Source organism: Pelophylax lessonae (assembly GCF_965119305.1).
Source record: "Pelophylax lessonae genome assembly, chromosome: 1".
In the NCBI taxonomy this organism is placed as follows: Eukaryota; Metazoa; Chordata; class Amphibia; order Anura; family Ranidae; genus Pelophylax; species Pelophylax lessonae.
In genome coordinates, this window is record NC_138768.1 from 394,916,415 (window position 1) to 394,943,320 (window position 26,906).

Consider the following 26,906-nt stretch of genomic DNA (forward strand, 5'->3'; position numbering starts at 1 on the left):
TGCAATATAGGTCAGGTGATGGGGGTGTGGCGTCACTCAGTGCAGGCTTCGTTTGGGAAGGGCAGGCTGCAGCTTGCATGTTGCCTCCAGTCCTGCGCTCCCCCGGAGTTGTGCGGGAAGTGTGTGTGCTTCTCCTAGACTTCAGCACCTGGCGGCTGGACAGCTCCCCATAGCGATACAGCGAGGCTGCGGGCTGGAGACGGCGCACCAGTGTGGATGGATGGTCAGAGAGTGACAGCGAGCGCAAACTTTATCTAAAGGCTTTGGGATATAGTGTTTTAGCAGCTTTGGATACATAGCACATCTCTTCCTCTCTTTAACCTTCCTACTTTTGCTCTTGCCTGGAGTAGCAAAAAAAGAAAATAACAGATCTGTCTCTGCTACTTAAAGTTTACACTTCCAATATGGTGTATTAAGGCTGTGTGTCAAGTTTGTCTCCCTTTTTGGTTGGAGGTGGTGATATTCTTCCTAGAGGATGTGATCGTGCAGGGGGGGATGTTGGCTTTCTCTGGTCACCTTGTCTACAGCTTGTGAAGTCTGGAAACCAGATCAGATTTCTGCCTGCTCCACCACTAAATGGATTATTAAAAGGGTGTGCTTTTTTTTTCGGAAACTGAATTGCTCTTTGGAAAGAACTGTTGGATGTTTAGACCCAAGAGTGAGTGCACTTAGCTTGCGACCAGGCTACTTGACAGAGCTACAAAGTAGGTAGGTACCTCTCTCTCTCATCTGTCTCCCTTTATTTGATTGCATATGGCTAGCCTGGGCATAGGGAAATGAGGTTATACAGCAGAGCAGTGATACATAGCATTCAATCGGATCGCATTACCGTGCTTTGATCGATGGCTGGAAGGAAGGGACATGAAGGCAGAAGCACAAGTCTGCCGGTAAATCATCTATAATCACTGTGCTTTTTTTTTTTTTTTTTTTTTGTGATGCTGTTTGCTGCAAAGATGGAACTTGCTGAAAATGCATGTTGAAGATTCAAGATGAATTAAAGGGAAGGGAGATGAGCCTTTCACATTGAACCCCTTGTTTATGTTTAAAGGGCTTCAGTTAGTTTGGCTGCTGCACATGCCCACCCCAGATAACAGGGAAATGTCACAGGTTGGCTGCTCTCAGCCTGAGAAAGATAAATGGATAACAGTGTCATGTAATTGTGGCGATTTTGCTTGCTGGAATAGGAGGAAAAGGCAGATCAAGGGGCAGGGGGAAAGAAGTGTGTTCTTGTTAGATTTTACTATAGTGCTCAGATGGTGTAACCAATACAAGTCGTGCAAGTGGCTTTATGGAGAGTAATGGATGTCTGTGTGCAGACTCTTGCAGAGTATAACAGTGTAATGTACTGGGTACCATTATTTCTTCATATGTTAGCAAAGCATGTCATTTGTTCCAGTCTTTCTTCAATAGACTGGGGGAGTACATGGTTCCTAATTCTTGATATATCCTACTGAGTGCCACTAACTGTCTACCCCATGGGCATTCTGGATGTGTGGAAAAAAATGATGGAATGAAATCCATTCCTCAAATATATTAAAACCACATATCACCTGCCACTGAGTTTGAGACATGCGCTATATATATATATATATATATATATATATATATATATATATATATATATATATATATATATATATATGTACTGTATACACAGTACTGGTAGACTGAAAAAAAAGATGAAACTTTCCAATTTGCTGTATTAAATGTATACCATGCACAATGATTTACATCGCATATAAGTACAGTAATTTCCATCAGTACAAAATAATCATGCTTTGATCACTATACATTCTACATCATTCTCTTTTTGTTCTCAAAGTACATGTATAATCCATGATCTTGTTTATGCTACTTGCTTAGGACTATATCTATAGCTAAAATGAATGCAATAAGCATATTAGATGCCCCATGAAAAAAGGATATCAGTTGAAAATTAACCCTTGTCATTCTCAATGTTCATACATGTTTTGTGACTTTTGCCTAATATACCATTTTGCAGTGATTAGCTTCAGTAAATAGAGAAAGTATTGTATAGGCTGTCATGTTATAATAAATGGGATGCAGTCAGTGTTGGCAAGAAATTAAAAAAAAAAAAATGTACTAGATGCAGGTGCTTTTCTTCACATCTTCACAAGCATTTAGCCCCGCACTTGCAAAGGTTGGGAGGGATCACTGCGCTGTACGTCACAGTTTGCAATCAAAGGGTTGACAACCCATCCAGCAAACACATCTTGCATGGTGCTATAGCAATACTTATTGTATATGTGCATATCCTCATATTCTTGTACCTTTACATGCATTCATTATTCCTATTAAAATGAAAAAAAGCTATGGTATTATACATTGACTTTCTAACCTGTATTATACTATAATTGACTGTTGTGGTTTGGGTGGTTTTGTTATCGATCAAATAAAAAAAAAAAAAAATCAAGCGCTCATATCCTAAGCTATTAATAAAATGTAAAATAATGGCATGTATAGGTCATTACTGAGTTTGTCATCAATAATATAATAGTGTTTGAAGAAGTAATTTATGTGTTCATAAATGGATCATTGTACTGCTTTGTGTCTATATAATTTATGTGTTAATTAAACACTTATTTTGTTTTCAATAATGCTAAAAAAAAAAAAACTGCTGTGACAGTATAATGCAGTATACAATAGTGTAACTGTAAAGGTGTAGTTAAGGTAGGTGTTAAGGTAAAAATAATGTTTCTATAAGAGTAGGAAAGACGAAAATATCCAGTAGCGTAACTTGAGTATCAGATTGTGAGCAGTTAATTTATTATACATATTTTGCTGGAGGTTCTCTATTTCCATATCCTCTTGTTCAGCATCTGGAGTGTCTCTGGGGATGATGAGGAACATTTCTGTAGCTTTTGGTTCAGCTTTGAAGAAGCTGCTGTTCCAAAGTCCACCAGCTGGGGGAGAGTGTGAAAAACTTTTGAATGAGCATAAAATGTAAGCCTGCTGTAGCATGGATGTTGTACAGGATAATTCCTAAATCTGGTTTGTTAGCTTTGTGAACAGTACTTAGAATTAGGGTATAATGCTTGAAAACACTGAGAATATCACCAACCTTACAATTTGCAATTTTTTTTTTTTTGCAAAAGTAACTTGAAATAAAATGCATTTTTTGTTCTTTTATATTAATATACCACACTGTTAGTGAAATGCCGAGCTGCTTAATCTAAAAGGTCTGATCTTGTTGTGGCTTATATTTTGACCCCAGAGAATTGTGTATCAGCAAATAAAATCATTAAAGTTCTTATATTTATATGCTAAGTTGGGGATCGCCCTGTGTGTGCAACATTATAGCTCAGCTGTTTTAATCTGGTTAATTAGGTAATCTTTTCATAAAGCACTATACTTTTGTTTAAATTATAAATTACACTAATGATTCATGTTTAAGCAGTTATGATTACAAAGCATCCGAGTGCATATTTCATTCTTTTTAGCCATAGGGCAGGACAACTTGATGTCATTAAAACCATTGTGAACAGCTGTTTTGATACATTCAGAGTCTATTTGATTTCACCCACTGTGTCTGTTTCTACTCATTATTCTTTTTTCCATCAGGTATACATTTGAGTAAACGGTATCTGATAGTTGTATTTACAATACAAGAGGTCTCAAGCAGAGCAAACCCATAGAATTGACAGCCTAAATATTGATGATCCTTTACATTTGTGTATTAAAGAAGGTATACAGTGTTCTCATGTACAAGGTGTCTGAACAACATCTGTTAGGGGAAGCACATAGATCTGAGTATGTTCAACCACATTCTCTATTGGATACCAAATGTTTGTTCTAAAACACATTAATTTGCATTAGATACAGAATCATTGTGCTGGCCTTCGTTTCATGTTGTATCTTGGGTTGTAATCAACTGTTTAGAAGTGGTGATATTCTTACACACTCCTCTAAAAAGTTTGCCAAAAGTTATTTAGATTGCAGACTTCTTTGGGTAAACATTAAAAGGATGTTGTATAACAGAGTTTCTTAACTAGGGTTCCTCCTGAGCTTGCTAGGGGTTCCTCGAGAAATGGGCAATTTCTGCCTCTCAAAAGGGTTCCCAATGACACCATTGTTCCTTTTACATAGTTACACAGTAGGTGAGGTTGAATAAAGACAATAGTCCATGCAGTTCAACCTGTGTAGGTGTGTGTGGCTGTAATCATCTCACATAGCCCTGAATGTTCTGATCCTTGAGATGTACGTCTAAGAGTCTTTTGAAAGCCACCATACTTCCCGCAGAAACCACCTCTTGTGGTAGAGAATTCCACAATCTTGTAGCCCTAACAGTAAAGGACCCCCCAAGTTGCCTGAGGTTAAAACGCTTCTCCTCTAATCGCACTGTATGCCCTCGAGTCCTCATGCAATCCCTTTGACTGAATAGCTTTTTTTCTAAGCTGAGATCCCCATTGAGATATTTATAAATTGCTATCATGTCCCCCCTCAGGCGTCTCTTCTCCAGGGAGAATAAATCAAGCGATTGCAGACGCTCTTCATATTTAAGGTCCTCCAATCCCCTAATCAGTTTAGTTGCCCTTCTCTGGACTCTCTCCAGCTCCAACACATCCCTCCGGAGGACTGGCAACCAGAACTGGACAGAATACTCCAGATGCGGTCGGACCAGAGTTTTATAAAGTGGAAGGATTATAGTCTTATCTCTGGAATACATCCCTTTCTTTATGCATGCTAATATTCTACTGGCTTTGGCAGCTACCGCTTGACATTGCATGCTATTGCCTAATCTATCATCAATCAAGACTCCCAGATCTTTCTCCATTTTTTGATTCCCCAAAGGGTTCCCCTCCTAACGTGTATTGTGCTTTTATGTTTTTAGTCCCCAAGTGCAACACCTTACACTTCCTCCACATTAAACCTCATTTGCCATGTCGTTGCCCACTCCGTTATTTTGTCCTTTTAGCTATCTGTAAGGGGGTATTTCTTCCCATTGATGACAAGAGTAAAGGCCCGTACACACGTGCAGATTGTCGGCCGAAAAGATTCGGCCGACGACCGATCGGCCGATTTTCGGCTTGTTAGTATGATGCTTCCGACAGCCGACAGCGCACTTTCGGCTGAACAGAATCTGTTGTGCAAGCATTAAAATTTTTGTATGCCGACACCAGAACGGCCGATTGTTCGCCAGTCAGTACAGAATTTGGGCGACAGACAGCAGATTTGCAAGACTGGGCATGCTCAGAAAAGAAAAAACACAGGGAAAGTTAACCATCACATGACATCACTTCTGCAGTCGGCTGTTGTTGGCGGACAAAATTTGTGTGCAGTCTTTTGCACTTTTCAGCGGACACGACAGCCCGGAGACAAAAGACGGCCGATCGTTCGGCCGACGATCGGTACGTGTGTACGGGGCTTAAGGAACTTTCCTCCCACTGAGTGTCAAACTAATGTGTTGTGACTTGTAGATTTTTAATTTTTAGCAGGGGTTCCCCGAGATCAGAAATTTATTTCAAGGGTTCCTCTGTGTTGAAAAGGTTGAGAAAGGCTGCTGTATAATGTTCAAATAAACATATACAGTAATTATAACATGTTCATTGGAATTATGAACTATGAGGTTTGAGGGTTAATTTAGTATAGACTTTGTTTTAAGCATCAGAAAACATTAGATATATAGTCCTAACTGTAAATAAATGGGCCAATTACAAGTGACATAGAGAGAAAAAGGCCAGAGAAGATAAGAACTCTATTTTCATTTGTCTGCGTTTACACATTCTTGCCTTTTCACCAGTAACTTATGTTCCTGCTGCAGAACTGTAACAGTTAATACAACACATAAAAATTACTCATGTCAATAGTGACAAAGTCATGCAAAAAGTATTAACGCAGTCCTTGTTCTTGCAGCATTATTTTATTTGAAATTCAGTTACATAGACTCACCATAGGTAAATGTGAAGGATTTGTAAACATAATTATATTCTTTCATTCAAGGCACACTTATATTGCATCCTTGTTTATACTTATTTGAATTTTAATTTAGTTGCTTGTTCATGTATTCTGGTCAGTTACCCAAGATCTTTACTATATTTACTATTAGGTTGCATTAATGGGAAAGTAAAACATGTATTGGTTATATGTACAGTGTAGTCAAATGGCATGTAATAGCCAATCCGAAATAATCTCTTAAACCAGACTACATATCATGCTGACCCACCTAAATAAAAAAAAAATAAAACAAATTAATGAAAATGTAAAAAATATTTATCCCTCTTAGCTTCCTGTTGCCCCGTGTGGGCGCCAGTAAAGTATTCATGTTTTACTCTAGGATTCTGAGAAAGGATTCAAAATCTCACAAAAAGACCCTACAACACTTTGCAGTAGTGCACACCCATGAAATGTGGTATTGTTAGCTTTTTAAGAAGAGCCAGTGATGTCATTGCTGCCTTAAGGGGGGGGGGGGGGTGTTATAAGTATTTTTAATTTTTTTTTTTTTTTTTTTTTTAGAGACTAAAACATATGGGGATATGCTTATGCAATGTCCACTTTTACCTATCTCACCTACAGTCTTTCAAAATGTAAGGGTTATTTTACTTTGCACATAGTTGGTGTATTCCCTTAATAAAGGGTCAATGTACTCCATGATGTTACAGATTTTAATAGATTTTGGAGATGTAAGGTCCCTAACTGCTAATATCTCTACTACTATATTGCTGTTGCTGGTAAAACCTCTCCTACTGTATTGATGTTGAATTGTCAGATCTATACACTTGCTGTAGATCATACTATACATTTGCTGTATAAAATAAAATATGTTGTATTCATAGTATATCATAAATAATGCATTAGAAAAAGAGGGAAGAAATAAGAACAGCCACTTAGTAGTAAGAAGAGTGGGAATCCAACGTAGGCAGATATAGAGCCAAGAGCTCTTACTGGCAAAGTCCCCAAGAGATTTAGGAACCCAATAGGTGGGCAGATGATACATATTGACATGCAAAATGCTTGTGTGTATGCATGTGTGTGTATATATATATATATATATATATATATATATATATATATATATATATATATATACATTCAAAAAAATTATAAATGATCATATAACATCTGTACTAAGGGCCTTGGGTAGGTTGAGGTGGAGACTGCATTTTGGGTGTCAGCACAAGTCTTGGCACTTATTTGATCATTCAGCTGCTGGGATTCGTACTTCCCATGGTGCACACACAGGAGGAGAGGGGCAGGAGGAGAAGGAGCAGATCGGCTCTCTACTCTCCCATCTGTGTAAGGGAGGGCAGGGGGAACTGTCAGTGTAGGCTCTGGGTTGTATGAGAGAGATGCTCTCAGCTCAGAGTCCTGCTGAGGAGGCACTGCTAGGTGACACGATAGCCTGCACTGATGGGCACTAATAGGCGGCATTGATGGGCACTAATAGGCACCATTGATGATCACTGATATGTGGCACTGATAAGCAGCACTGGTAAGCAGCACTGCTAGGCTACACTGATAGGTGGCATTGAGCACTAATAGGTAGCACTGATATGCGGCATTGATAAGCACTGATAGGCAACACTGATAGGGTTGCACTGATGGGCCAGGCTGGCAGGGTGTGCTTGGACTATTAGTTCTCCACAGAGGACAGGTTGTCCCCAGGTCCTCTCCTAGGTTCAGAGCTCACATCAGCTTCATCTGGAACATTTCTTCTCCTAGAAGGAAGAATCCTACAGACTGGCATCAGAGTTCCCATTGTATGACCTCTAAGTGGTCAAAGAGACTGTGCTGTTGAAGCCTAACAAATACATAAATAATTTTACCAATAAACAATATCTTCTTAGGTGTGGTTCTTTCTTTATGATACATCTTCCTGTATTTACATTATTTAAAAAAATGCTAAATGCTACATACAGCATGTAAAGCACTGCATAAATTGTAGATGCTATATATATATATATATATATATATATATATATATATATATATATTCACCTGAAACAAAAAGGGTAATATGGTATTGATATGCTTCTTGTAGAACCACACCTATTTTCAATGAATATCCCGCCCCTAATTATAGTATATGATACCGCCTACAATGGCTTTCTGAACACACAGAAAAAAAAGTGCCCCTAAAAACGTTTTCGAAATGTTGGCAACTATGCATATTTATCAGTGTGTCCAACAATACGTTGGATATTTTTATAAAAACTAGTGCACACAGAATCTGGTGCAGGTGTGCATAGCAGTGAGGTTGCTATGGAGATGCAGGGGGAGCGCACAGCACCCGGGTGACATCTGCCAGAGGGGTGACACTTAGGAGCTCATAGATCATGCAGAAAAGAGGAGGCTTAAGCCTGGAGGAGGCAGTGAGCAATGGTATCCCTACCAGCAGTTGATGTCACGCTGGTAGAGGACTCAGGTGCAGGCCAGAATGAGAGAGGGTCGGTGGGGCTATGGAGATGAGGGCAGCGGTAGCTCCTCTGGCCACTTCTCCTGAAGAGTTCAGAGGAGGGGCAGGGCCACAGACCATGTCCCACATCAAGTCAGTGAGTGCTGAACTTAGTTGGAGAAGGCAGAGAGTGCACTGCACAGTGGAGTCATCACTCGGAGCAAAACTGCATTGTGTCCAGCAGGTCAGCTTTTAACTGCAGCTTGTCCAATTAGGCTTTGACAATAAAACCTAGAAGCTGATTGGTCATTATTCACAGTTGTACCAGATTCTGTGTGCACCAGCCTTAGTAAATCTACCTAGGCTGACAGACACCGAAGGATGGACACAACCTGGAGTGGACAGATACAATTTGACAGAAAAAGGTACATTTACTAAAGCAGGTGCACACAGAATTTGGTGCAACTGTGCATAGCAACCAATCAGCTTCTAGGTTTTATTGTCAAAGCTTAACTGAACAAGCTGAAGTTATAAGGTAATTGGTTACTATGCACAGTTGCATAAGATTCTGTGTGCACTAGCTTTAGTAAATCGACCCCCTTCTTTATTAATGTCTGTCTGTTTCCCATTGTTGTGGTCTGTTTCTCAGTGGAAGTTTGAGTTCAACCATACAACTCCAAGTCCATTATTGTATTCCAGTCTTTATCTCCTCTTACATTGTGTCTATCTGTCCCTGTCAGCCATTGTAAAGGTCTGTCACCCTCTGTACATTACTCCTAGTCTTTGTTGATCAATGTCTGTTCTGTGTGGTCTGCAACATTCAGTGTCTGGCAGTTATATAGGTTTTAAGATAATGGGGTTGATTTACTAAACCGGAGAGTGCAAAATCTGGTGCAGCTGTGCATGGTAGCCAATCGGCTTCTAAGTTCAGCTTGTTCAATTAAGTTTTAACATAAAAACTGGAAGCTGATTGGTTTCTGTGCAGAGCTGCACTAGATTGTGCACTCTTCAGTTTTAGTAAATCAACCCCAATGTGTCATAGGGAATAAACTATCCTGCATCTATTCAGAATCTCTACTTTACATAACCCTGTCCTGATGGTATTTGCTAATGCTGACTTCTCATTTGAGAATGTTAGTTCTTTGGCTGTCGTGCTGATCCTTTGGCTTCAATGCTATCTGACATGGAACAAGCATAGCTTTATTTTTATTTTAGCTCAGTGACTTAAAGGTATTGAAGCCTAACACCGTCACACAACTAGTATTTTCAAAAGAGGGCCATTAATGTAAATCCCCCATACTTTTTTCTTGACCGAATCACTTGAACACATTTCAAGATAAGATAATCAGTCACATAGGAAGTACATTTTTTTTAGTGAGATGGCAGATCCTTAAACTGGCCATACATGGATTGGAATTTTACTGGCTCAGCAGGGACTGGCTGAATTCCAGTCCATGCATGGCTGTTCCCATTGGAGAGGAATGGATCTAGTGATCATCTCATACCAAACAGGACTGTTGGTATATTGTTGCTCAATCAGTGTTTGCAGCCTGTTGGCTGCAGTGCTGATCAGTGTACTGTAGCAGGGGAGGAGTCCTGCTGTCAGAATACAATAGCTCAATGGGAGGATTCCCTCATCCGCCTTGAATGAATGGATGGAGATATTAGGTTGTTTTTTTTTTTTTTTGATCAGCTGCCTGCATGATCAAAAGAGAGATCCATTTATGGACAGCTTTAGACTTTGTAAGAAGAAGCACAACCATTATGTAGCATCCTAAAACAATGGCTAAGCAGAAGAGAGTTCCATATTTGTCCTAGTCTTTAATTACATATTACCACACCTCCATATAGCATCCTCAAGTGTAATACCTCGCAGTCCTTGGGTGGTGACTAAAATTGGCATAGGCTCTCAGGCATATGCATGTAAGCAGGAGCTTGAATGTGCTAGCTTCAACTCGGAGGTTTGAGAGTTATTACCAACAGAGTTGTATAAAGTACTCGAAACCCATACTTGAGTAAAAGTACAAGTGCTCGATCAAAAAGTAACTTGAGTAGAAGTGGAAGTGCTCGATCAAAAAGGGACTTGAGTAGAAGTAAAGTATTCAACATTTTTTGTACGTAAGTATTGCAAGTAGTTTTTTTTTAAATTTTGCTACTCAAGTACTGAAAGTAAAAGTACCAGTAGTTTTGAAAACAAAATTGCTACTCAAAGTACTGAAAGTAAAAGTACAAGTACTGTGTTATGTAGTTATTAAAGAAAGAAGTCAAAAGTTTGAACATCATATTGTTTTTTATTATTTCAAATGCAGCTTTTATTTATACATACAGTAGCATTTATTTTTGTATGCGCTGATAATACACATGTTTTGAGCTTCATGAAACCTGCCATCTACTGTTCTGGCAGTGGTAATTTTTATAATTGTAACGAGTAACTATGCAGCACAAAAACGAAATATTGGAGTAGAAATATTGAAATCATCGAAAAAATGTAGTGAAGTAAAAGTGGAAGTAGGAGAAAAAAATTCTACTCTAGGAAATTACAGATACCGCCTTTCGGTACTTAAGTACAGTAGTGAAGTAGTTCTACTTAGTTACTATACATCTCTGATTACCAATGGCATATTGCAATATACTATTCCTGCTTTATACTGCTGCTTCTCTGCCTCCACATAATCTGCATCTATACTCTGCATCTAGATGAACTCTGTTGAGTTTTCGATGGAAGTTGAGAGCATCTGTGGACACTAATTTACTTGCATTAAGCTCATTGTGAGAAGGAGCACGGATGTACTATCTTCTGCTTGGAGGCTTGAGAGTTATCATTAATAGCACATTTAAATATACTATTGCTGCTTTATACTGCTGCTTCTCTCCCTCCATATACTCTGCATCAAGCTGAACTCTGATGTGCACTCATTTTGAAGGTGAGAGCATTTGTTGATGCTAATTTATTTGCATGGACTTACTGTGCTGTATAGCACTACTTGTATTTTCAAGCTTTCTGGTTCTCTCCCTCCTCATATATGATATCCTGCTGAAACCTGTTGAGAATAGAGGCACTGAGAGTAAATGAGGAAGCTCCTACCAATGTATAAGTTCATTGCTGCTTTTCTTTTAATGTTCCACTATCAACTGGATTACACCTGGAACTTTGCTTTAGCCTGCCAGATTATATGTGTTACACTGCATAATTATTTACAGCCACTGTTCATGCTTCCTATCGTTTTATCTGCCATAGAATATACTATTTGGAGTTAGCATGTATACATTCTAAGGTGGGAGATATTTACTATGCCTTGCTAAAATACAGTGTATTGCATGCTGATTGGGAGTCACAGTGCTAGCATTTGCTGTTGTGGTCTATATGCAGTTGGTGAGAGGGGTGGTTTATTCATTGTGGTAATTATGGCTATTGCAATATCATACTATGATACCACTTGGTAGAGCCCTTTATACAGCCCTCTAAGGCTTATGTTTATGCTAGTTAGCATGCATTCTTGGTTGTGGGTTGTATGAATGTGCGAATGACATCTAGACATACAGTACCTACTAAGACAATGTTGTTTTTTAAACAGTGGTGAAAGGTGGTTGGTTTTTGATTATTTGTACTTTATTTTATTTTTCTTGTTTGACTTAAATAAAGGTTATTGTAAATGTGTCCTTTTGTAGTCCTTATTTGACTTTAGGTTCAATATAAGCCCCGGAGGCTAACGTTAATGGCCCTTATATTGGCAGATCTCGGTTTTTGCCAATTATTTGGTTGGTTTGGTTTTTGGACCATTGACGCCCACTATTTGGATTCTTAGTGAGGGGGCAAGCAATCTGGGATGTGTTAATCCTATTTATCCCCTTATTTTTATCTATGTTAGGTGGGGCTCAGGGAAAGAAGCCTTGCTGCAGCTGGAACTGCTGCAAAACTTATGCCACTTCAAGGTGGTAAATCATTTTCCGTGATCCTCAGTTAAGTGTGCAAAAAAAAAATATCCTAACACCACCAAGACAATAATGCATGGATCTGCATTATCAGATACCACAGGGTCATAGTGTCTTTTCAAATTTTTTTTTTTTTTTTTTTTTTCAAAATTGATCATGGAGTGTAATTCAATAAAGATAAAAAACAACATTTGCAGCATATTTTATATTTTAAATTTGTTTATTTTTGTGTGCATTGGTAAGTTACATTTTAGGGTAGGTGTAGAGTTCAGCAATAAAAAAGTCTGCATGCAAATTATATTGATTTGAGAATTGATTTCTGTTAAGGAGGCCTTATAACAGTCCCAGCTATAGCATTTTTAGAATATTGGCTTTCCTTTGTAGATGGCTCGATTTAAGGCTCCTACAAGCATTAGAGGGACCATACACATAAAAGATCTTCTTTTTATAATCATGCACATTTAAATCATTTGTATCTGAATGTTTGTGCTTATGGGGAATCGGGTGGGGGCACTCAAAAGTTTACAGCCTTCTCTGGCATTCCTGGGGTAAAATATTAACTATCAGCTAAGAAAATCTCAGTTGGTCAATTGAACGGTTTGCTATATCTGTCAATTCAATTTGGCTTTATGTCTATGGGTGCCGTTAATACATCCTAGCTCTAGCCATTATGTTTTTTTACTAGATAGAGAAGAGATGGGCAAGAACCTCTCTTTGATTGCCATCTATATCCTGGCGACACCTTTTTTTATTTTCTTGGTGTCACAAGGATAAACCTAAAGGAGGGTCATTGTCAGCAATAAGAACTATACAGAGATTCTAAAACACCCCCCACTCCATCCAAAACAAAATAATGTTTTGAGAAGGCATGGGCCATGGACCATGGAATGTCATAGCAACAGAAGGATTTTGGGTTTAAATAAAATAGTAAGTTCAGTGTTGATTTTGAATCTGTAGCTATTTCAAAGCAAGTATATTTAATAAGTTTAAATGGCACACTATTTTATGTTTTGCATTTTATTCTTCCTTATAGCAGTAAAATGCAAATAAACTGGGAAGAGAATATAATTTATAATTCGATGTAATGATGGAAGTTTTGAATAATAATGTCCTATTTATAAGATTGATTGCTCATATATTATTCACTGCATCATTGGGAATGTACCCAGTATTAAAGTGGCATTTGTAACTGTAACATTGTTCTCAATAAAAAAAAAAAAAGCATAAAATAGTAATAACAACATTAAATGTGATGAATGGTATGTCTCTAAAACCTTATTAATTTTCAGACTATGGTAATATTATAGTCTATTTTTGAAAATTGCATTGAAATTGCTGAACAATTCAGAAGGAAGTGTGATAAAAAATGAGAAATGGTTACAAACACTATGTAAAGCAATGTAAGTGTATTTCTTTTTATTTCTAAATTCTGACTGCTATATAGTAGCAATACAATAGTGGACATCACTCCTCTTTGAGGTCTTTTATTATTAAAGTTATCTCCTTGTTATTTATTGACACATTTCTCTCTATCATGAGCTTGGATACCTGTAATTTAGGCATCCTAAAAACCTTCTTTGAAAGTGGCAATACTTCAAGGCCTCATGCTAGTTTTTTAAGCAGTTATGTCGCTTGCTGTGAAGATGAATAGCATCAGTCTCACTGTCCCAGAACTAGCATGTGATCACTTGGCAAACTATGGCTTGGCTTGGCTGTTGCCAAAAGAGTTTTGGAGTTGCCTGTAATAAAGGTAAATACACTCATGACACAAACCCTTTAATGTTTGCAAGAACAAGTAAAAGATACATTATATGAAATGCTTTGGCTAAATAAGAGTAACATAATTTTAAGCACATTGTCTTGAATGTCTAGGACAGATAGATATAAATACAATGGTTATTGTCTCTTTTAAAGTGTTACTAACAACATTCAAATCTGTCTGTGTGCGCAGTAAAACATGCTTGTTATACTTACTGTGGAACCTAAGGGATTAAACCTCTGCATTGTGTAAAAAAGCTATTTGGTCCTGTCTTCTCTGATCCTCCTCTTCTTCTCTGTCCCCATCTCCCAGAAGAACAGAGCCTTGGAGGCACTCTGTGCATGCTCAGTTTGGTGTGTATTGCTAGAGAGTTTTTTTTTGGGGAGGTTCCATGTGATCAGCACATGGCCAATAAACACTGTCTAGACAGAGGGTCAGGGGTCCTGCAGCCTCATAGGACAGTCAGAGGAGAATGAAAACTCGTCCTACAAGCTTTAGCCAGACACTGATAGATGTCACAAGACTGCTATATACTGCTGATGACAAAAGGCATTTAGCAGTTTATACTGTATTACCTAAAATAATTGCATTCCATGTTCTGTGTACTGTGGGAGGCCAGATATAGTGAATGCAGGGTCCTAGGTTTAGTAACACTTTAACATAAACTAAATATGGATTCTACACCACTTGACAGAACTGCTGGTGCTTTATGTAATTTGGGCTTACTCTTGTCCTATGCCTGTAATGCTGGGTACATTTAAAGATATTAACAGTGTGTTTCTCATAGTAGCTTTAAATGTCTATAAACTAGGAAAAAGCCTAGCTTCCATTATACAAATTTAAGTATAAAAAAAAGCCATAATATAACCACTAGCACAAATGATCCCAGTATTAGTGCTTTCTCAATCTCTGCTTTGTCATAAATAAAATAAAATAAAAAATATGTTTATTTACCGATTTTATCTGCTGCCAAGAAACCAATAAACCTAATTTAAACAGCTGTTGGAGCATTCCATACAGGACATAGGTAAAGTCTGGAGCTGATATTGCTTTAAACAGCTGTTGGAGCATTCCATACAGGACATAGGTAAAGTCTGGAACTGACATTGCTTTAAACAGCTGTTGGTGGAAGTAGAGAAAAAGTCCCAGGCCCAGAGATTTCAATGCATAATGAAGTGTGGCCCAACATATGCATAGTAGATGAAAAACCCCAAGTCTAGAGTTTAAAAAGAACACAATGAAGTGAGTTGTCTTTCATACAGTAAAGTAAAATTCCTGGACCCAATTTTAAAACATAACAGAGAGAGACAGCTTTCTGTACCAGTGACACTGTTCTCCTAATTTTTTGTCATGTTGCCAACTGGACAGGAAGTAAAGGCTGGAAATTGTTTTTTTTTTGGCATTAACAAGATCCAAGGATGGTATTACAGCACATTATAATAAGAAACATATGTGCATAGCATTTGCAGTAAATTACAAATTGGTATTCGCTCTACAGAATAACTAACAAGTCAGTGTGGTTTATGGGTATAAATTACAAGGATACATTTTGAACTAGTGTGGTAAGTGTACTATAGTAGACCACTCATATAAACATAGTACATGTTTACATCAAAAAAATTACAGATAGAGTCTGTGCTTAAATTTCTTCATTATTTAACCAACCAGCTAAACAATTATGATGGTAAACAAACTTAAGAAGCAAGAAAGGACAATGATGAGTTATAGAATATAACAGATGCACAATAGGGATCCTGGCCTGCTCAGCTTCTGCAGTATTGATAGAGTAGATAGAAACTGGAGGGGTAACAACATGAAAGTGGCAGTCTCAAAAAAAGAATCAGGCTGGATCTATGAATTAGGCACCCTCCACCCGCAGGGTATGAATATTGACTTTGATACCAACTGCTTCATCTCAAACTACTAAAAACACTACACCTTTTAATATATGATGGCCCAAATAACCTTTTTGCAACATTCACCTACCCCACATAAAAGGGGTTGATTTGGCTGTTGGAACAAATCCCATTTCACAAGTAGCTAATAATTTTGGAGCTTTTCTCAACCATGCAATCCAGACTGCCATAACTGATGATCCATCATATTTTTACATGCATCAATGGAGACAAAAAGTCCCCACTATTTAATCCATACCTAACGCTACCAATAACTTATATTAAAATGGCAGTATTATTATTTTAGCCTCCCCATATCTTAGCATGACTCTTAGTATACACCCCACACTCAGAGGAAAAGTATGTGAATACCAATCCCACTTAGAAGGTATGAAACCCCAGAATAGGGGGAAATAGCGGGTAAATACATGTCCTAATTTATGGATAGGACACTATATACATAAATATACAGAAGATGGAGTCTACACAGTCTTTAGGTTTAAAATAAGCAATTATTTTTTATTGAATCCAAAATATACTATTGAATGGGTCTAGATGTAGCACATATAATGTTAATGTTGCACAATACCTACGATATGCACCACAGGTCACTATAAGCAATTTTAAGATTTTTTTACATGTATTTATTATTTATATTTTTTACATAATTCCTCTAACAGCATGCTGTTGTTACCACCCAATAGCAGCATGCACTATAAGTCATGAAAATGACCTTGGAAACTTTTATTAACCATCATGATTTACACATTAGTCACAATAGTAGAGGTCATCATTGATCTATTTAATCACCAATATTACATATGTACTATTGGTTAAAAATGCACTTATAAACACCATAAGTGATTGCACATTTATGTATATATTTTTTCAAAATATATCATTAATTTACAAACTGCTTTAACTCTGTCACAAAATTTCAGGTCATGCAAACAACCTCCCCCCAATTTGTCCTAGTTTCACTTATAGACCATGCAAATGCCTTTGCATTCATTTAGCACACAATATTTATTTGCAATACTATTTTTCCACAAGCCTTGAGCATTATTATCATAACATATACCACTAAGTATTATCAAAAGAATATAATCCAACCATATGGGGTTTACAAATGAAATATATATCAGGCGCTGTGCTATAAAAAGCTACCATTTAATACATACATAACAGCGCAATACGTTTAAGTAAAGTGCAGGACAAGGAAACTGCTATAATTACAATAACAAACAATTCCAACGCTCCGTGGCCAATGGGAGCGGAGTGGGAGGAGAGTGGTCCCCATTGGACCAATCCAAAGTATGGGCAGGAAGGGAGGAGCCTTCTATCTACTTATAGTTGCTACGAGGAGACGTGCTCCCAACTTCCAAAGACGTCACGTATTGATGACAAAACGCGTCAAGTTGAGCCTCACGTAGCCTCATTCTCATTGTGGTACGTGGAATGCAAACCGCGTCATACCAGGAAGCTCCGTGCAGAGAGCAGGCGGACCCTTATCGGCGTCCCGCAAGGCTTCCTGAACCCTGCATTTATGCGGTATTCCACGAACTTTTAAACATTGTACCACCAACGTTTATTTTATACCATTATTTTAAAGCACTGTTGCACTTTTTTGCTTATTTTTAAAAATAAACATGGATTTTCCGACTACACCATGAGGAGTGCGACATTTTTGTTTTAAATACACCAACCAATAGGAGGATCCAGGACCATCCGAACACGGACGGCTGGGACCCAGCTGGACACTCACTATACAAGCTTTATTGACCCACTTGCCGTAAGACATTGGGGGTCAACAACATCTGGTGAGTTTGCATTGCCTATCCTATTCACACAGGAGCATGGAGGGTGACACCACCATTACACTGTTTGTCTGTTGGTTTGAAACACCGTCACTGAAGCTAGAACAGTCACCTTGCAATATTAATTAATTTTGGACTATATGGACACTATATTTATTCGCTTAAACAGCACTTTTTTGTTTTTTACCAGTACATAATTTTTAAGGTCTTTTAGAGCCAGTTCACACTGAGGCGATCCAACTTCGGGAGGCGACCTGTGAAGTCACGTGCACCGCTGTGCACCGCGACTTTGGAGCGACTTGCAGGGACTTCACATAATGGAAGTCTATGCAAGTCGCTCCCAGGTCGCCCCAAAGTAGTACAGGACCCTTTGCTAAGTCGGAGCGACTTGTGTCGCTCCTATTAGAACGGTTCCTGTACTAATCAAGTCGCGACCGACCGTGACTTGTCAGGCTGACAAGTCGCCTGACAAGTCGTGCTATTCTGAATGGGCTCTTAAGGTCATTATTGGTATTAGATATCACAAGTTCTGAGCATATATTTATTTATTCATATGTGTGTGTATTTATTATTTATTTTTTGACTGCAAAGTCACAATAAGCACAGCATTTGCACTTTGTTTGGGTAACTAAGCACACAATAAAAGTGTATATGTGGTACCACACACCTTTTACTATACAGGGTATGCGCTGTAGGTAATATTCACCACATTACCTAGTGCTATACAAACACCTGCAGGGCTGTTTGCAGCAGCAATCCCTCAGTCATAATCAGACTATATAGTGTTACTACCAACACACTTGGTATCACTCATTTTCTACACAGCACCTTCCCACACCATCCTGCTCCAGGATATGTGCTGTCGAAGTAATATCTAATATTACATACACTTTCCATTTTCACCCCTAGGGGTTATTCACAGCAGCAATCCTAATTTCTCATTTCTAACAGTGATTGGCACAAGTGCTTTTTATTTATACCTCCTCTATATCTTCTTTTTAGGATTTTTTATCTCAACTTCTGGAATTTGCTGGCCATAGAAGAGCAGTAGGAATAATATAGTATGTAATTTAGTTGTTCGGGTGAGAGAAAGATACCAAGGTCTCCACTTTCCACTTTCAAGTGATGGGGGGTTTGTGAATCACTCCAGAGGTGCTATTAGAAAAATGATAGGCAAGAGATACCAAATATCACAGAGTTTCGATGTCCAAGCAGATTCATTTTAAAGGTGTCTGACCGACCTCTAGGTAGTACTGTAGACTGAAAATGGGATAGTGGAGCAGGTTTTAAGACCTACATAGGAAGACTATCATCGTTTTATTGACTAAAAAATGATTTGATGCCCAAGGTAGAAAAGAAGCCCTTGGGTCTGTATATTTGGGGATGGATTTTAAACTTTTTTACTTGCCTTTTCAACTAGCACATGAACAATACATTATGTTTACATGCGTTCTAGCTCTAGTACACATGCTGTAGGTCAAAAGATGTGATGAATTTAGTGATCGATGTAGTTCAGAAGTAACTAGCTATATACCTTGTGGGGAAATGTGACATAAGAGAGCTTATGAAAGATTTTTGAGGTACAAAATCATGTGATCTATTTAAATTCAGCTCATTTGAAAAAGCAAGGAGCAGCACATCTCATCTCTGTTGAAGAACTTTGCAAAACTGCAAAAGAACATTCAGTAATAAATCTTTAAAATGAAAAAAGTACATATTTTGCATTTTCTTGAAAACAAAATTATGTTCCACTCAGTTTTAGAATGGTAGCATTAAAAAAACTGTCTTGGATCATATGTTTTGTCTTTCAGGCTGCATAGCAGTGATAACACAAAATGCATATTGATTCTGAATAAAAGCTTACTAAGTTCCTTGGTTAATGGAAATTTCTGTGCACTTCTGTGAAGAAATGTGTAGTATTCAGTGTACATTTTGCCATGTTTACCATCATACAAAAATGTTCATAACCTGAAATGAATAACTCTGTCATCACAGTGTCATGATTTTCTCCTTTTGCTCCTCCTTTTGCTCCTTCAAATAATTACTTTAACAGTTTCCTGAAGCAACCAACCACATGCATCCATGCGACAGGCAGAAAGAGGATCTTAATGGTTGCTATGGGCAAAAAGGACTGTATAGTCACTTTAACAAGAACTGTATTTTTGAATTTTGATGATGAAGGAAAAAAACATATTCTGGAAGAGGGAACTTTAAAAATTGAAAAGGAAGACATTTAAAAAAAGCATTGTTCTGCTTTGTGAGCAATTCAATAAATTAAGACAGTATAGATGGCGTCTAGCATGGTGCCTTCATCTGTTTTAAAATCATTTTCCAGACATTATTGTGCCATTGCTCTGGGGTCTGAAATGCCAATTTTCAATGTTTCCAAAGTCACAAAATATGTTTGTTCAATAGTATGTGTTCTTTATTTGACAGTTTTATAATCTACAGGCTACAAGTCTTGCTCAACCACTTCTGGACCGGAAGATTTTCCCCCTTAATGACCAGGCCAAATTTTGCGATTCGGCACTGCCTTACTTCAACGGACAATTGCACGGTCGTGCGACGCTGTACCCAAATAAAATTTATGTCCTTTTTTCCCACAAATAGAGCTTTCTTTTGGTGGTATTTGATCACCTGTGCGATTTTTTATTTTTTGCGCTATAAACAAAAAAAGAGCGACAATTCTGAAAAAAAAAAAAAAAACAATATTTTTCACTTTCTGCTATATAACATTCTCAAAAAAATGTAAACATTTTTTTAATATTTTAGGCCAATTTGTTTTCTGCTACATATTTTTGGTAAAAAAAATAGCAATAAGCATATTCTGATTGGTTTGAGCAAAAGTTATCACGTCTACTAACTCATTTTTATTATTTTGTTTTTTTTTTACTAGTAATGACGGCGATCTGCAACTTTTAGCGGGACTGCAACATTGCGGCAGACAGATCGCACCCCTAACTGACATTTTTGACACTTTTGGGGGGGACCAGTGACATTACTACAGTAATCAGTGCTAAAAATATGCACAGTTACTCTAATAATGACACTGGCAGGGAAGGGGTTAACATGGTGGGTGATCAAGGGGTTAAATATGAGCCTAGGGGAGTGATTCTAACTGTGGGGGGCGTAGCTTGTGAAATGATCATAGAGATCTGTGATCCTATATAGAAGGATCACAGGGGCTCTGTTATGATTCCAGGGAGAAGAACGGTCAGCTGTGTTTACAACAGCCTACCGTTCTTCTCTCTCAGCGGGGAACAATCGCGGGTGTCAGGCGGCAATCGGAGCCGCCTGCCCCGTGTATCGGCTTCCCCCTAGCTGCTGGCGCGCGACTGACATAGGTCTACATCGGTTTGTGCAGGAGGGCCGCACTGCCGCAGTAAAAAGGCGGCGGGTGGTCCGGAAGAGGTTAAACCAGTTTTCTAATCTTTATTACTTCTTTATTTAATCTTGGTTGCATTCATAGTAGTTGTGCCAGCCTGGATTTTTCTTCTCTTTTCTGATGGATTCCAGTGGTCTCATTGAGTGGCTGTATTCCCATTGGAGGATAGTCTCCTATTAAAATATTGTTAGGAGCATGAGCAGGGCTGCTGATAGGTCAGTACAACTGGCCCTGTTGTTCCGGGCCTGGCATCCTCAGCTCAGCGGGGGGGGGGGGGGTGCAGCCTCACATACAGTACAAAGTAAAAAGACAAACCGGCTTTCTAAACTACACCCCCACTCAGCTGCTCCTACTAGCTTAGGGGGTGTATGTTCCGAGCCCCTCCTCTCTGATGATGTGGGAGTAGAGGGACTTTTTTCTCAGTTTCGGGCACATGTGCAGAATGTACCGGCCGCTGGCCTGCCGCTGCAGCTCCCTGTTTCCTTCCCTGGTGAATTGATCCGCTCAGCTCACCACTCAGTCAGTAGTCAGCCCAAAAGAGGGAGAGCAAAAGGCTGTGAGGCAAGTGGTGGCGGCAGGCAGCTGCTGGGGGTGGGTGAAATATATACTACAGTGCACTGTACATTTCTATAATGTCACCATCCATATTATCCAATTTGATCCACTAGACGGAAGGAAACAGATCCCTTTCCATTTTGTTTAGCGGATTGGATTGGAGGTAGGCGGGTGTAAATGGACACAAGTATAGAGGGTCAGATCAAGTCCACCTGTAAAATGGACAGGCATACCTGATCAGTCCTGTCATGTGGACCCACCCCCAACCTTTAACTGCTTGCCGCCCACCCTAAGTACATTTACTGCAGCAGAGTGGCATGGCAGGCTGGATCGCACACATGTACTTTAGCCTGTTCATGCACTTTGCTTCAAGGCGGGGTCTGGGGAGGGGCCAGGTTTGGGGTTGAGCGTGGGACTGAAGGGGGCCCTGTGAGGTAGGCTGTACGGGGCCCCATGATTGTATGTATATAAATATATATATATATATATATATATATATATATATATATATATATATATATATATATTGTTTTTGGGTTTTAACTACATTTCGGGCCTAAAATTATTTTTTAAACATGTTTGCTATATATATCTGATTCACTGCTATGCTGTATGCCCCTAAGTGTAGACATATGACATGGCTGGCTTTAAAATAGGTGAGTGACTAATAATGAAATCTTATTTTTTTTTTTTAATTACAAAAATTTTATGAAGACCAGATAGGTTACCCTTGCTGAAAAGTCTTAACAAAGTCTAATATGTATCTGTTTAAGTGAGAATAATAAACAAATAGCTCAAAATGTACAAATAAACATTTATGACATTTAAAAAAAAAAAAAAAATCAGTGACCAATATAGCCCCATTTCTTTTCAATAACAGGCATAAGCTTTCCATTCATGGAGTCTGTCAGTTTCTTGTTGACGATCAACTTTTTGTGCAGAAGAAATCACAAGTTCTCAATAGTGTTAAAGTCAGGTGATGCAGAGGGCCATGTCATTATTCTTTCATCCTTAAGACCTTTACTGGCTCGCCACAAAGTGGAGTACTTTGATGCATGCGATGGAGCATTGTCCTGCATATATATATATATACCATGGTCTTCTTGAAAGATGTAGACTTTTTCCTGTAGCACTGCTTAAAGAAAGTGTCTTCTAAAAACTGGCAGTAGGTTTTGGAGTTGATTTTGAGTCCATTTTCAACCCCAGAAAAAAGATCAGACTAGCTCATCTATAATAATAGCAGCCCATATAAGTACCCTACCTCCACCTTGCTGGTGACTGAGTCGAAGTGGAGCTCTGTGCCCATTATTGATCCAGCCACAGGCACATTCTTCTGGTCCATCAATAGTCACTCTCATTCCATCAGTCCATAAAACCTTTGAAAAATATCTTAAGATTCTTCCTGGCTCAGTCTTGATGTTTCAACATATGTGTCTTGTTCAGTGGTGGTCGGGTTTCAGCCTTTCTTACCTTGGCCATGTCCCTAAGCACTAAACACCTTGTACTTCTGGGCACTTCAGGTAGGTTGCAGTTCTGGAATATGACAGCAGTGGAGGATAATGGGTTTCTGGTAGCTTTGCGTTTGATTCTTCTCAAATCTTTGTCAGCTAGATTTTGTCTTTTTTTCTCAACGCGTTTCTTGCGACCCTGTTAACTATTTTCAACAAAACATTTGATGGTTCTGTGATTATGCCCCAATATATTAGCAATTTCAAAAGTGCTGCATCCCTCTGAAAGACTGTTTAAAATGTTTGACTTTTCAGGGTAAGTTAAATCTCTTTTTTACCTGCCGGAGCATGAGTGGGGCCAATGCAGATATGATCGAATCTAAAATACTTATGTGCTGAGACATGTTACCCTAAATGTTACCAATAATGTGCATAATCCATTTCAGCTGCTTCAAACCACCTAGAGTAGGTCACTACCAATAAAGATATATGTATAAAAATGTGTTGTGCTGCTGATTATTGCATAATAAAACTACATACTGTATGTTATTTAACATCACCAAATAGTAATCTCAGTTGCATGCATATTTAACCGTAAGTGCCAAAAAACAAAGTTCAAATGATCGTATAAACTTTTTGGGATTGATTTTTTCAAACTGGAGAGTGCAAAATCTGGTGCGGCTCTGCATAGAAATCAATCAACTTCCAGGTGTTTTTCTCAAATCTTAATTGAACAAGCTGAAGTTAGAAGCTGATTGGCTACCATGCACAGCTTCACCAGATTTTGCACTTTACAGTTTTAGTAAATCAACTCCTTTGTGTCAATCCATGAATGCGTTTACAGGATAGTGATTCCAGGTGTCCAGTGCTGCAAAGCAATGATCTAAAAAACAAGGTCCAAATAATCATATGCACTTTATGTGTCAATCCATGCATGCATTAAGTTGTGTTTAGAAGTTTGCACACCCTTGGAGAATTGGTAATATATAGTTTGTACCATTTATTATAAAGAAAACATGAGTTAGCAGGCAAAACACATTTATTTCTTATTGAATTCATATTCAACTGTAGGTCATAACAAGTAAATCAATCAATGGGGAGCGAGCGCTATGAATACACAAGCTGCTGGCACTAAAAGGTGAATATATACCTTCTGAATAGCAAGGTAAACAAGGGGTGAGTGCAGCGCTAGATGGTAGCTAGTAAATACTAAATAATCAGTCCATAGATGTAAATAAAAGTTCAAATCCTTAAAAGTCCATAAATTGTATTGTCTGATAGAAAAAGAACAAAGAACCCAACAGGTGTCCAAGAATAGAGCACAGTTCACACAGGAAATCCTCAAAGGGTGATAGACCTTCCTCAGCCATAACTAATCCTCCACTATGTATGTATATATGCTCACCTGAATTCACAGGGAGCCAAGCCTTAAGTTGAATCCCAATGGAGATATTCCCTGAGGTTACAAGGTCATCCTTATTCTCACCGTTGGTGCACTGCTCTCACGTCCATAGGGTTACACTGCCGGTCGGTCCATACACAGCGGGGAAAACACAGCCTCGGGAAACTTTGTTTCTGCAGTCTGGGGATGCGCTGAGCTTCTCTCCAGTTTCCGGTACACCGAGCCCCAGTGTTGTAGGTCATAACAAAATGGCAAAATCATAAAACAAAACATAGCAACAAGTAAACAAGTGAAATGACCCCTGTTCTAAAGTCTGCATACCCATAGTTCTTAATAATGTGTATTTCCCTCTTTAGTATCAATGACAGCATGCAGTCTTTGGTAATAGTTGTCTATGAAGCCCCAAATTCTTGCCAGTGGTGTAGCTGCCCATTGGTTTTGGCAACATGCCTCCGAATCATGCAAAGTCTTTGGTTGTCTTCCATGAACCGCATGTTTGAGATTTCCCTAGAGTGGTTTGATAATATTAAGGTCAGGAGACTTTGATGGGACTTATGGTTATATGTGCATGAAATTGAGATTATTATTTTGTGATGTTAACTATTATTTTTATTTTATGTGCACATGTATATTTTGATATACACAAGATGCAATGAGAAGTAGTTGTTTTTTTTAGTCTTGGTTGGTTTGTAATTAATCAGCAGTGCCACACATTTTATACATATCTTTATTGATGAAAATATGAGCCTGCATTTTATACCTGCATTTTTTTTTCTTTTAGATGAAAAAGTATCGTTAGTAAATATTGTATTAAATATTTGCTCATCTATACACACTGTTTATTCCAAAGTTGTTACTATTGTTTTGGCATATAGTGTGTTAGAAAAACATGGTGTTTCTTAACCACTTGCCGACTGCCGTCAGTAGATTTACTGCGGCAGTCAGCCCCTCACAGGCAAAGTGATGTAAATTAACGTCACTAGCCTGTGAGGCTCTCGGGAGCAAGCGCGCGCCGCCGCCGACGCGCTCCCGCGCGGTCACGGACCCCCCCGCGCGTGTGACCGGTGGACCCGATGTCCGCTGGTCACTCGGCGATCGGCGGGGGAGAGGGAGAAAGGCAGGCAGCTTGTGTAAACAAGCTGCCTGTCAGTTCTCCCTGTGTAGAAACACTGATCATACGGTTCTACTATGTAGAACCGTTGATCAGTGTAACTACAGCTCAACAGACAGCCAATCACAGTTAGAATCACGCCCCTAGGGACACACACCACCCCTCCCTCTCAAATAAAGTTAACCCCTTCACTACCAGTGTATTTTTACAGTAACAGTGCATATATATAGCACTGATTACTGTAGAAATGTCACTGGTAACCCCAAAAGTGTCAAAAATGTCAGTCAAGGGTCCGATCTGTCCGCCCCAATGTCGCAGTACCGCCATTACGCGTTAAAAAAAAAAACAACAAAAATGACAAAAATCTTTCCCTTTGTTAGTAAACGCAATAACTTTTGCGCAAACCAATCAAAATACGCTTTTTGCGATTTTTTTTACCAAACATATGTAGCAGAAAATAAATTGGCCGAAAATGTTAAAAAATTTTGATTTTTACTTTTTTTTGGGGGGGAATTTCATATAAAAAAATGTGAAAAATATTGTTATTTTTGCAAAATTGTCGCTCTTTTTTTGTTTATAGCGCGTGATCAAAAAATCGCACAGGTGATCAAATACCACCAAAAGAAAGCTCTGTTTGTGGGAAAAAAAGGACGTCAAATTCGTTTAGGTACAGTGTCGCACGACCGCGCAATTGTCCGTTAAAATTGTGCAGTGCCGAATCGCAAAATACCCCCTGGTCTTTTTGCAGCCAAATCCTCAGGGGCTTAAGTGGTTAAAACAAGGTTATGTTAGTGAAATTATCTTTTGTTACTGAGTTATGTAGTTATTTCTACATAAATGAACAGGTCTATTAGCATTTAAATTAGGGTTTGATTAAAAATAATGATAGAAAAGGGTATTTATGTAGGCATTTCTTTTGGAATGATAAACTATTCAATCCATGTAAGATTCTTGAGATTTTAAAAACATATTTTCTTTGTGATAAAACAATAAAAAATCTGATTATAAATGCACAAGTCAAGTGCTGTTCACTAACTATACTTAACATTCATATGAGAGAATGTATTAAGTATAAGCACACCAAACATGCATTAGTGCAATTAAGTTACACTCTATGCTGAACTTGAAAAAACAATACAAAGGAATAATAGGACAGTCATCAGTCATGGTCCTTTACTTTTCTCCTCTGGCTGCAACATTGGGTGGTCCGACTCCTTACTACTGTACTGAACAGCGCTCATGTCATGA

The 26,906-nt window shown here is 38.5% G+C and overlaps 1 long non-coding RNA gene across 3 annotated transcripts in view; it reads left to right on the top strand.

Moving 5' to 3' along the window:
• Positions 1-356: 356 nt before the first annotated feature.
• Positions 357-26,906, top strand: part of LOC309544471 — a 1,317,369-nt gene continuing 1,290,819 nt past the window's right edge. The window contains exon 1 of one of the 3 annotated variants that reach the window (XR_014224852.1): positions 357-708. This is a non-coding gene — a long non-coding RNA (uncharacterized lncRNA). The remainder of the gene's footprint in view (positions 709-26,906) is intronic. The other 2 variants (XR_014224853.1, XR_014224854.1) reach the window with 2 other exon arrangements.